The 10429-nt window shown below is 47.9% G+C and overlaps 1 long non-coding RNA gene across 2 annotated transcripts; it reads left to right on the forward strand.

Annotated features, from left to right (window-relative positions):
• The first annotated feature begins 270 nt into the window (after nucleotides 1–270).
• LOC109494721 lies at nucleotides 271–6356 on the forward strand. Of its 2 annotated transcripts, none has more exons than XR_002149741.3 (3): nucleotides 271–583; nucleotides 2002–2151; nucleotides 4741–6356. It is a non-coding gene; the product is annotated as an uncharacterized LOC109494721 (long non-coding RNA). The 2 variants fall into 2 exon arrangements; XR_002149742.3 differs by having other exon boundaries at nucleotides 4783–6356.
• The last annotated feature ends 4073 nt before the right edge of the window (nucleotides 6357–10429 follow it).

The following is a 10429-nucleotide window of genomic DNA, read 5'->3' on the forward strand; positions in this document are numbered from 1 at the left end:
ATTTGGGGGAGGCAGCGGCTGGTAGCAGAAGGAAGTTGGAGAGAGAGACACACACAGAGAAATATCCAGAGAGAGAAGGGGACAGAGACAGAGACACAAAGAGAGAAACCAAGAGACTGGGGGACAGATGGGGGATGGGGTAAGGGAGAGGATGGGGGGGGTCAGGATGGGATAACAGAAGGAAAGAAGAGACAGGGACAGAGTCATCCAGAGAGGGGGAGGAGAGACAGATGGGGAGAGACAGACAGAGACTGAGGATGGGGGAGAGAACGAAACAGAGAAAGGGAGAGAGAAATTGGGGGGTGGGGGCAAGGTCTTAATAGAGAGGATGATTTAGAGAGAGAAAAATGGAGAGAGAGCGCGGACAAGAGACTGAATAATAAAAGAAATTTAGGGGAGAAGGTTCTGAGTGGCAGAAGATGCCTGGACACAGAAAAGCCGGTGCAGAAGGAAAGAGAGAGATAGGTGGAGAGAGCCTGCCTGGGAGAGACCCCGGGAACGAGAGACAGAGAGAGACTGAGGAGGCATCAGAAGGAAGCTGGAGGAGAACAGGAGAGGGGCCAGGCTCCGATGGATGAAGGAGGTCAGAGATCGAGGCCACCCGCGCCCCCTCCCCCACCACATCCCCAGCCCCCATCCCTGCCCCCATCCCCATTCCAAAGCCACCACCCCACCCCCACTAGCCTCCTTCTCTCCACAGCATCGCTTTTCGCCGCCACCGCCTCTTCCTGTCGCCATAGCAACAGGATCCAGGCGCCCAGCCAAGGCTAGCAGCGGCGCCGGAAATGAGGGGAGGGCCTTTCCAAAAGGACCCCAGGAGCTGTCCCCTTTCCCCAAATCCAAGGGAAAGCTCAACTTCCCGGGCCTCCTCCCCCCCCCCCACAACTGCCAAGGGCAAAGAGCCCCTGAAAATAAAATTCTATTCGATTCAATTTACCAGGATAGCAAGCCCTTTGAGTTTCACCAATATATATATATATTTTTTTTAATTTTCATTTCACCCTCTACCTGCCCCTAGCTCAAAGAGTTAGATTCCCGCCCTCCCCCCCCAGATGGGGACTGGCATGAGGGGGGAAACAGAGTACGAGAAGCTCGGGTGGAAATATGCCTCAAAGAAATCTGCCTGGGGTTGGGTGGGACAGCTTTGCAAGTTTTAAGAATAATGATGGTTGGAGTTACAGAACTAGCCAGTAGCCAGGGGTTGGGAAAATCTGAGATGAGAGTCAGAAAGTTTGGTTTTGGGCTCAAATCTCATAGATGGCCGTAGCCACCCTGTGACCTTGGGCAAAACATTTCCTCCTTTCTAGACTCGGTGATTATGGGAACAAAACCCCCCTCCAATTAATCGAGAACGTCGGTGAGACAAGGTCTTGCGCACTGCTCTACACTAGCAGTTTGTTCCGGGCTGTGACCTCAGGCAAATGCTATCCAACACCAAAAGCTGGCCATGACCACAGACTTGGGCTAGGCAGTTTGCAAGCTTCCTTGTCTCCCGGAATTCTTACGGAATCCTTGCAACGTGGACGCTGACATTCCCATATTACAGATGAGCAAACTGAGGCTCGGAGATGTATCGTGATTTGCCCAAACCACTCAGGGAATAAAAGGCAGAGTTGGAGATGAAGCAGTTTCTTTGTGGGGGTTGACAGGGGTGGTCAGCAGTGGGTGAACTTCAGAGCCACTTAACATGCCGTTTTGGGGGAACAGGTCCTCCCTTTTGGGGACTGGTAGAGACAGAGAAAACCTGTGTTCCCCACTCATCCAATCCGCTCCCCCAGAGGAGCCAGAGCCTTCTGTACACAGCATCTCACATTTCCAATGGAGTTTCCAGAGGTCAGATTACTTAATTCTCACCATGCCCCCCCCCCAGGGGAGGGGGGGGAGTTTAGAGAGGCATTCTGACACCCCTGGTTTAGAAGCAAGGAAGCACCAGCCTCAAGGGAAGGGGCCTGGAATTCATTCGTTCGAGAATTATTTGTCCCTCTTCTGCTCTTTTGCCAGGGAGAGGGACGCAGCTGTGCACAATAACGGTAACCGACATAAATTGAACGCTAAATATTACGGACTCAAAGTCATTTGCAGGCATCGACTTGGTCCTCCAGCTTCTGCGGCTACCCCCCATTTTCAAGATGTATAAACTGAGACAGAGAGGTAAGCACATCAGGAAGGTAGGAAGTGCGGTGGCAATGAGAGCCAGGGCTTCAGATCCCGGAGCCTGCGCTGTTTTCTCTGCTAAAAATAAACAACAAAAACCAGAAACCTTCCAAGGGTGAACACAACGATGAGGGTAATAAAACAAGCCAGGATTTCTAAACCTAGAACCAGTGATGCTAGCTGGGTATTTCTCTTGGGGGGGGGGAGGGGTGGTGGCATCCCAGGCCACTTCAGAATGTCCACCAGCATCCATCCACAGACTCTACCCACCAGATGCCAGGAGCAAGGGGTATAATAAAAAGAACTCAGGGGTGCCCGGAGGGTGGCTCAGTCGGTCTTAATTTCAGCTCAGGTCATGAACTCAGAGTTCCTGAGCTCGAGCCCTGCATGGGGCTAGGTGCTGACAGTGAGGACCCAGCCTGGGTTTCTCCTTCTCTCCCTCCCTCTCTGCCCCTCCCCTACACGCCCCTCCTTCTCTGCCCCTCCCCTACACGCCCCTCCTTCTCTGCCCCTCCCCTACTCGCCCCTTCTCCCTCCCTCTCTCTCTCTCTCTCAAAATAAATAAATAAACTTTAAAAAAAAAAAAAAGAATTTAGTCTGTCCCACCTCAAATCTTGTTCCTTATTGGAAAAGCCTTTGCATGTTTTTAGCTGTTTCTTCTCTTACTTCCTAAATAAGGAAGTAAATAATAATTATCTTCTGAATGTGTCAGCATTATACATTCTAGATTCCTTTTCTCTGATAGATAAGGATTTAACTCATGTAGACCTCACTTTTCCCTTCCTTCCTCCCCATATAAATATTTTTAGTTCTTCTACTGGTTAATTTTGAGGCAGTAAGTGATAGACTTTATTTACATCATGATTTCTTGCCTCAGAGACCATATATCTGGTTTCTTGTCAGCAGCTTTATTGAGATAGAATCCACATACCATACAATTCACCCAAGAAAAGTGTATATAACTCAATGGCTTTTCGTGTAATCATAGAATAGGGCAACCATCAAGGTTAGATCCATTGCAGAGCATCCTTCTGAGCCCAAGGAGTAACCTTGACTTGGTCATCGTCCCCATCGCCCAGCCCCCCACACCCTATCCTAGCCCTAGGCAATCACTAAGCTACTTTCTGGCTGTATAGGTTGGCCTGGTCTGAACATTTCATATCAATGGAATCACACAATATTTGTTTATTTGTGTCTGACTTTTTACTTAGCACAATGTTTCCAAGGTTCACCCATGTTGTAACATATATCAGTGCTTCATTTCCTTTTCTTGATGAATATTATTCCATTGTATGGATACATTATGTTTTACTTATCCATCGGGCATTTGGGTCGTCTCCCATTTTGGCCGTTGTACACATACTGCCGTGAACATTTGTGTGTGAGTTTTTCCATGGACATATGTGTTCACATCTCTTGGGCATGTACCTCGGGGTGGAATTCTGCCTCCTCTGTTTACTTGTCCTCTGGAGAAATGAGATATCACCTCTGGACTTTGTGTTGTAAGATACAAATGTTAGACCCAGTGGTCAACCCTTCTGTCCGTGGAAGGACCCCTCAGAAGGAGTGTCACTGAAGGTGCAGGTTTTTTTTTTATTTGTTTGTTTTTTAATTTCTTTTTATTTTCTATTAATTAATTAGTTTGTTTGTTTATTTATTTATTTATTTTGATAGACCCAGTGACCAACTTTTCTGTTTATGGAAGGACCCCTCAGAAGGAGTGTCACAGAAGGTGCAGGGGTTTTTTTTTTGTTTGTTTTTAAATTTCTTTTTATTTTCTATTAATTAGTTTGTTTATTTTGATAGACCCAGTGACCAACCCTTCTGTTCATGGAAGGACCCCTCAGAAGGAGTGTCACAGAAAGTGCAGGTTTTTTTTGTTTTTTAATTTCTTATTTTATTTTTTTAATGTTTATTTATTTTTAAGAGAGAGAGAGGGAGCGTGAGCTGGGGAGGAACAGAGAGAAAGGAAGGTATAGAATCCAATCAGAAGCAGGCTCCAGGCTCTGAGCTGTCAGCACAGAGCCTGACAAGGGGCTCGAACTCACGAGCTGTGAGATCATGACCTGAGCTGAAGTCCGATGCTTAACCGACTGAGCCACCCAGGCGCCCCCGGAAGGTGCAGGTTATGGCCTCTTTCAGATCTCATTCCTAAATTTGCTCATAAAGTTGTGTCACATTATCCAAGGTTTCCCATAGGTTTACCCTAGAGACCTGTAGGCTGTCGACTCAGAGATAAGTCTGCTAAGCCCCTAGCTTGAGAAGGTCCTCCACCCTTACTTCCCTTGATCCCATGTGGTTGGTAGAACTCCAAAATGACCCCTAAGAAGATCCTAAGATTCCTGCCCACCCCTCCACCCCCCGCGGTATACACCCTGTAGGATCCCCTCCCTTTGAGTCTGGGCAAGACTTGTGAGTAAGGTGGGGTGTCATTCCTGTGATTGGGTAACATTATATGGCAAGGTGAAGGGATTTTGCACATGTAATTAAGGTCCGCAAATCAACTGACTTGTAGTTAATCAAAAGGGAGGTTATCCTGGGTGGGCCTAACCTAATCAGGCGATCTCTTTTCAAATGGTCGAGAAGTCAGAGAGATTCAGAGCAAGGGATTCTCCTGCTGTCCTGCAGGAGCAAACCCAAACCATCCTGCTCCAGAGAGGGCCATCCTGCTACCCAGAGCACAGAAACGTCAGTCGTATGACCACAAGGAAATGATTCCTATCTCCCGAGGGAGCTTGGGAGTGGCTCTGTCCCTAACTGAACTCCCAGATGAGGACACAGCCAGTTGGCATCCTGACTGCAGCCTTGGGAGACCCTGAGCAGAAGACCTCCCTGCACTGTGCCGGGTTCCTGAGCCGTGGAAAGTGTCAGATAGATAAGAAATAGATGCTGCTTTAAGCCACGGCATTTGTGTTTTTTGTTACGTGGCAATGGGTGACTGAAAGACTGTAAAGCAGGCTGCACTGTGAAGGTCGCTATGGATGCTCAGCCAGTGTTGTGTTAATGCCCCCTCTCCATAACTCCCTGGCCATCACTCCCAACAACCAGCCAGTCCCCGTGTGCAGGGCCCTCTCCTCCCTGGATTCCAGCCTTGTCTTATGCCATCCTCACAACTGCCTCCCACAAACAGAGTGGATTCCCCTACTCTGCCCAGCTCCTTAGCACTTTTGAGGTTCCTGAGCGTGGCTCCCCGGCCTGGAATCTCCTTCCATCTCCTTCCACCTACTGGAATCTTCTTCCATCTCCAACACGAAGGTTCAACTGAAATGCTTCTTCCTCCAGGAAGCCTTCCCTGACTTCCCAAGGCTGCATCAGAGGAGACAGCTGTACCTCGCCCTGGAGTGCCCCCCATTAAAGCACAGTCACTCTGCATTGTGATTGGCTTGTCAGTCTGTCCCCCACCCTCCAGTAGAGCCAGGGACTGTTCAAGACAGGCACGGGGGCTGGTTCACTTCCATATCCCCAGTGCCCAGTTTGGTTTTGGTAGACCGGAAGTCTCAGTCTGCAGGTGCTGAACGGATGGACAGACAGATGGATGGAGGAAGGAGCAAAAGACTCCGGGAACAAGTGGATACATATTCTAGAGTCCTCCGGCAGCCAATTACAACCTCCCATCCCTGTCCGACCCCTCTCCCTGCCTCATATCCTGAGTGAGCGTTCTCCCAGGTGCTTGAGCATATCTGGTCAACAACAGCTGGGGCCTTTGTGTTTTCTCAAGAGGAACAGAGTGGTGGTGGCATGTTTTCCCGCTGTACCAGGAAGAGAAGATCAGCGTTTCTCAAACGTCCTCATTCAGGGTGAAGTGGAAATATTCCAGTGCTGAGGAATCAGGTGGCCTGGGTTCCAATCCTTGCTTTTGCTTGCCTCCCTGAGGGACCCCGAATCAAATACTGTGCTCTGGGCACTTTATCTGCTTGTCTGTAAAGGTGGGGAGGGGGTGAGGGAAGTGATCTCACCGCAGATGGGAGGTCCTGGGACCGTGATTCAAAATCACACATCCTGGGAATTCTGGCAGGGTTTTTAGGGTGTCTGTGAAGCTCTGGAAATTGCTGATGAAATTGTGTGAATGTGGGTGCTCTTTTCTGGGGGTCCACAGCTTTTCTCCGGTTCCCAAAGGGACCTTGAGTCCCCTACAAGAGTCACTGCCTATTGACAGATTTAGCAAAATCTCACTTGTGTCAATAAAAATTGTGAAAAAGCAAGGCAGAGTATATGAATGCATGGATATTGTCTCAAGCCGGTTTCCTCGACCTGAGCACTAGTCCCATCTTGGACCAGGTCATTCTTTGTGCTGGCCGTCATTCTGTGCACTAGAGGGTGTCCAGCAACATCCCTGGCCTCCACCCACCCCGTGGGAGGCCAACAGCTCCCCCTCCCAAGGATGACATCCAAAAATGCCCTCAGACATGGCCTGATGTCCCCCCTCCCCCCCTGGGGGCATCATCACCCAGGTGGAAGACTGCCTACTGGACAAAAGGAAACTGATAACAATCACTCCCTCTGGGAAGTGAAGCTGGGGTTGAGATCAGTAAAAAGATGAAAGGTACTTTTTTTCTTCCTATCCTTCTCTGCTGCTTAAATTTGAAATTCATGACTAGGTATTACATTTATAATAAAAATGAGTTTATTGCTAAAATGAGTTATCTCCATTCAAGGGACACACACAGCCACTGAAAAAAATGACGTGAATCTCTACATCTGACAGGCTGTTTGCCTCCATGGCATACAGCCACAATGCTTAACGTGTTTGGTCTCAGGACCCCTCTATATGCTTAAAAATTGGGGGGGGGCTCAGTCAGTTAAGCGTCTGACTCTGGATTTTTGGATTTCTGGATTCAGGATTTCTGACTCATGATTTCAGGATTCGTGAGTTTGAACCCAGCATCAGGTTCCGTGCTGCAGCTCGGAGCCTGGAGCCTGCTTCGTATTCTATGTCTTCCTCTCTGTCTGCCCCTCTCCCACTCTCAATCTCTCTCTCTCTCTCTCTCTTTCTCTCTCTCTCTCTCTCAAAAATAAATACATATTTTTAAAAAACACTTTTTTTTTTTTAATTGCAGGGGGCCTGGGGCGCCTGGGTGGCTCAGTCGGTTAAGCATCTGACTCTGGACTTTTTGACTCAAGTCATGATCTCATGGTTCGTGAGTTTCACAGCACAGAGCCTGCTTGGGATTCTCTCTGTCTCCCTCTCTCTCTCTGCCCCTCCCCTGGTCTCTCTCTCTCAAAATAAATACATATACTTTTTTAAAAAATTGCAGGCACCCCAGAAGTGTTTGGTTATGTGTGTTATGTCTATCGATACATTACGTATTCAAAATCCAAACAGAGGAGATGTAAAAATCTGTATTGATTTCAGCAAAATAATAGTAAACTCATTGCACGCTTACATACACAACTTGTTTTAGTGAAAATAACTGTATTTTCCCAAGCAAAAAATATATAATGGTGTTGGCTTATATAAATACATATTTATAAATGTATATAAATGTTTTACTTTATTTTTGAGACAGTGAGAGAATGGGGGAGGGGCAGAAGAGAAGGGGACAGAGGATCTGAAGCAGAATCTGTGCTGACAGCAGAGAGCCTGATGCGACGCGGGGCTCCAGCTCACAGACCGAGAGATCATGAGCTCAGCCAAAGTTGGAGCCTTCGCTGACTGAACCTCCCGGGCACCCGGCTTACGTTTTTGAAAATCTGGTGCACCTGGGTGACCAGGAGAAGGTTAATCTATCTCTCGGTGCCTCCAGGATCTCATTTATAAAATGGGGATGAAAATAAAAGGCAGCAACTTCCTTGGGTTATTGAATGCAAAGTGGTTGGCATGTAGAAAACACTCAATAAATTATGCAATTAATTTATGCAAACTATCCTTATTAAGCATCCTTGAAAAACAATAAGGTAGAGTTACATAACTGATACTGATTCTCCACAATACTTTGCCATGTGCAATTGGAAGGTGCAGAACTATGTGTATAAAATGATAAATGCTGTGTCAAATAAATATATATGGGCTCCATACCTGGGCGGATTGAAACACATGTGTAAATACCTCCATATGCATATAGTAATGTTGAAATTATACATGGTAAGAAGATAATTCAGGGCAAGGGGGACTTCTGGAGTTCAAGAAGTCAGAAGTAGGACTGACTTTTCACAGCATGTATTTATTTATTTATTTATTTATAATGTTTAGCTATTTTTGAAAGAGAGAGAGAGAGCATGAGCAGGGGGCGGGCAGAGAGAGAGAGACACAGACTCTGAAGCAGGCTCCAGGCTCTGAGCTGTCAGCACAGAGCCTGACAAGGGGCTTGAACTCACAAACCGCGAGATCACGACCTGAATCCAAGTCAGACCCTCAGCTGACTGAGCCACCCAAGCGCCTCTCACAACGTCTTCTTTTTTTAAAAAGATAAGCAAATCTTTAATCTTTAAGGTCCCATTCCATTTTTTAAATGTAAAAAACACAAAACAAAAGAAAATGAAAAGCTAGCTTGGTTCTTTAAAAAAAAAAATAAAAAAAGGAAGGTATACATTTAGGAAGCTAGGTTGTCAAATTCTGGACAAAATTTGCAAATACCCAGCACTTGCGCTGAAGCTACCCTTCCTGTGGGCAAGACAGCACCAATCAATGGGAGATCCTTTCCCACTGAGCAGATACGCAGAATCTTTCTCAACACGGAGCTCCAGCCTGCCACTAGGAATCAATTCGTCTTGACAAAGAAGCTGAAACATCTTTCCACCCCAGCTCTCAAGCATGACCTCCAGAAATTCCTGAAATCATTGGAAATGACTCAGAGTATTTCCCTCAGGGAGTCTGATCCTGCTGAATCTTCCTTTCCTGCTAACCTGCCCCTGCCACTCTCCCTGTTCCAGAGGGAGTTGGAGTCCTTCTAGCCCATCCCCCTTCCTTTTTACAGAAAAAAGTAACGGAAGCCCCAGAGTTTAAAAGACTTCTCAAGGTCACAGAATGAGTTTGCATCAAAGTCGTGGTAGTGAAACATAGTGGCTGAGAGAGAGAGAGAGAGAGAGAGAGAGAGAGAGTAGGTTCTGGGATCGGACAGGCCTGGGTGGAAAGTCGTTGCTCCTTACCGGCTGGGTGATCTCAGTTCCCCGAGGGGAGTGCCCAGTGCCGGTTCATCTGCAAAGTGGGGTCGTCTGCAAAGCCTCGTTCCCAGGAGGTTTGGGAGAACCCATGGAAAGCGTGCAGCAGAGTCTGGCACCTAATGGTAGCTTGGTAAGTGTGGTGGTGACGGCCGGAGCTGTCCTGTTTGTACCCAAGAGGCTAAGCCCAGACAAGGCAAAGAGCCAAAGGGCTAGCACTGTGTCTCCTCTGGAAGACACTTCAAGAAGCAGCTCGTTAAGCATCCAGGCTGTTTTCAGTCCCTCAGTGGAGCAGGCGAGATCACAGATCTCAGGACTTGCTTTGCAGCCTCTGATACAGGGCTGTTGGGAGCATCTCGTGAGATCCAGTACAGGAGGGGAGTGTGCACCTCACAGTAGATGCGCCCTGCGTGGTGGCATTGATTTCTCAGCACAGTGACAGAATCAAGCCTTAAGAAGACCCACTGTTTCCCAGTGCAGGGGGAAGGAAGCTCAAGCTTTGGAACCAGATGAATCTCCCTTCCGCTTTGCCTCTGCCGGGCTTCCACCTGTGACCCTGGGTGAGTCATTTCACCTCCGTGGCCCTACCTGCAAGGTGACTTCAGCAAACTCAACGTGAAGGCTTGGGGAGAAAACTAAATGAAGCAGTGAATGTAGAAGGAAGGCAAGTAATAGTAACAGTACTCTAAGTGGTCACGGTTAACACCAAGAGTTAATTTTTATTGGTCCTGGTGGGTGTCATTTGCTGTCCTACATGCTTTACACGCACCGAATTATAAAGAGTTGCTGTTAATAATGATGATGAAGCAACTTAAACAGAAACCAATCTAACCTTATTCTGCAGGAGTCGAGGCCCCGACCCCTGGGGGTTATAGAGACCTGGACCCAGACCCTGTATCCAATGCCCTCCCCCTGGGCAGGCGGAGACGTGTTTGAAATAAAGTTTATTGAAGTTTCTGTTGGTATTTACATATGATACACGGCAAATAACAGAGCCAGGCCCCCCACCCACCCCTTCCCCCACCCCAAAGCCCCCCTCCCCCCAGCCTCGTTAAAAATCGCTGCGTAAAGACAGGTTAACTGCTGCAGTCCCCCCTCCCCCCTCCCACTTAAGATGCAAACTAAAAGCCCCCGTCCCTCCCCCTGCCCCCCTCCCCCCACCCCGGGGGCCTTTCTG

The sequence above is a fragment of the Felis catus genome, chromosome E2 (genome assembly GCF_018350175.1).
Source record: "Felis catus isolate Fca126 chromosome E2, F.catus_Fca126_mat1.0, whole genome shotgun sequence".
Lineage (NCBI taxonomy): Eukaryota > Metazoa > Chordata > Mammalia > Carnivora > Felidae > Felis > Felis catus.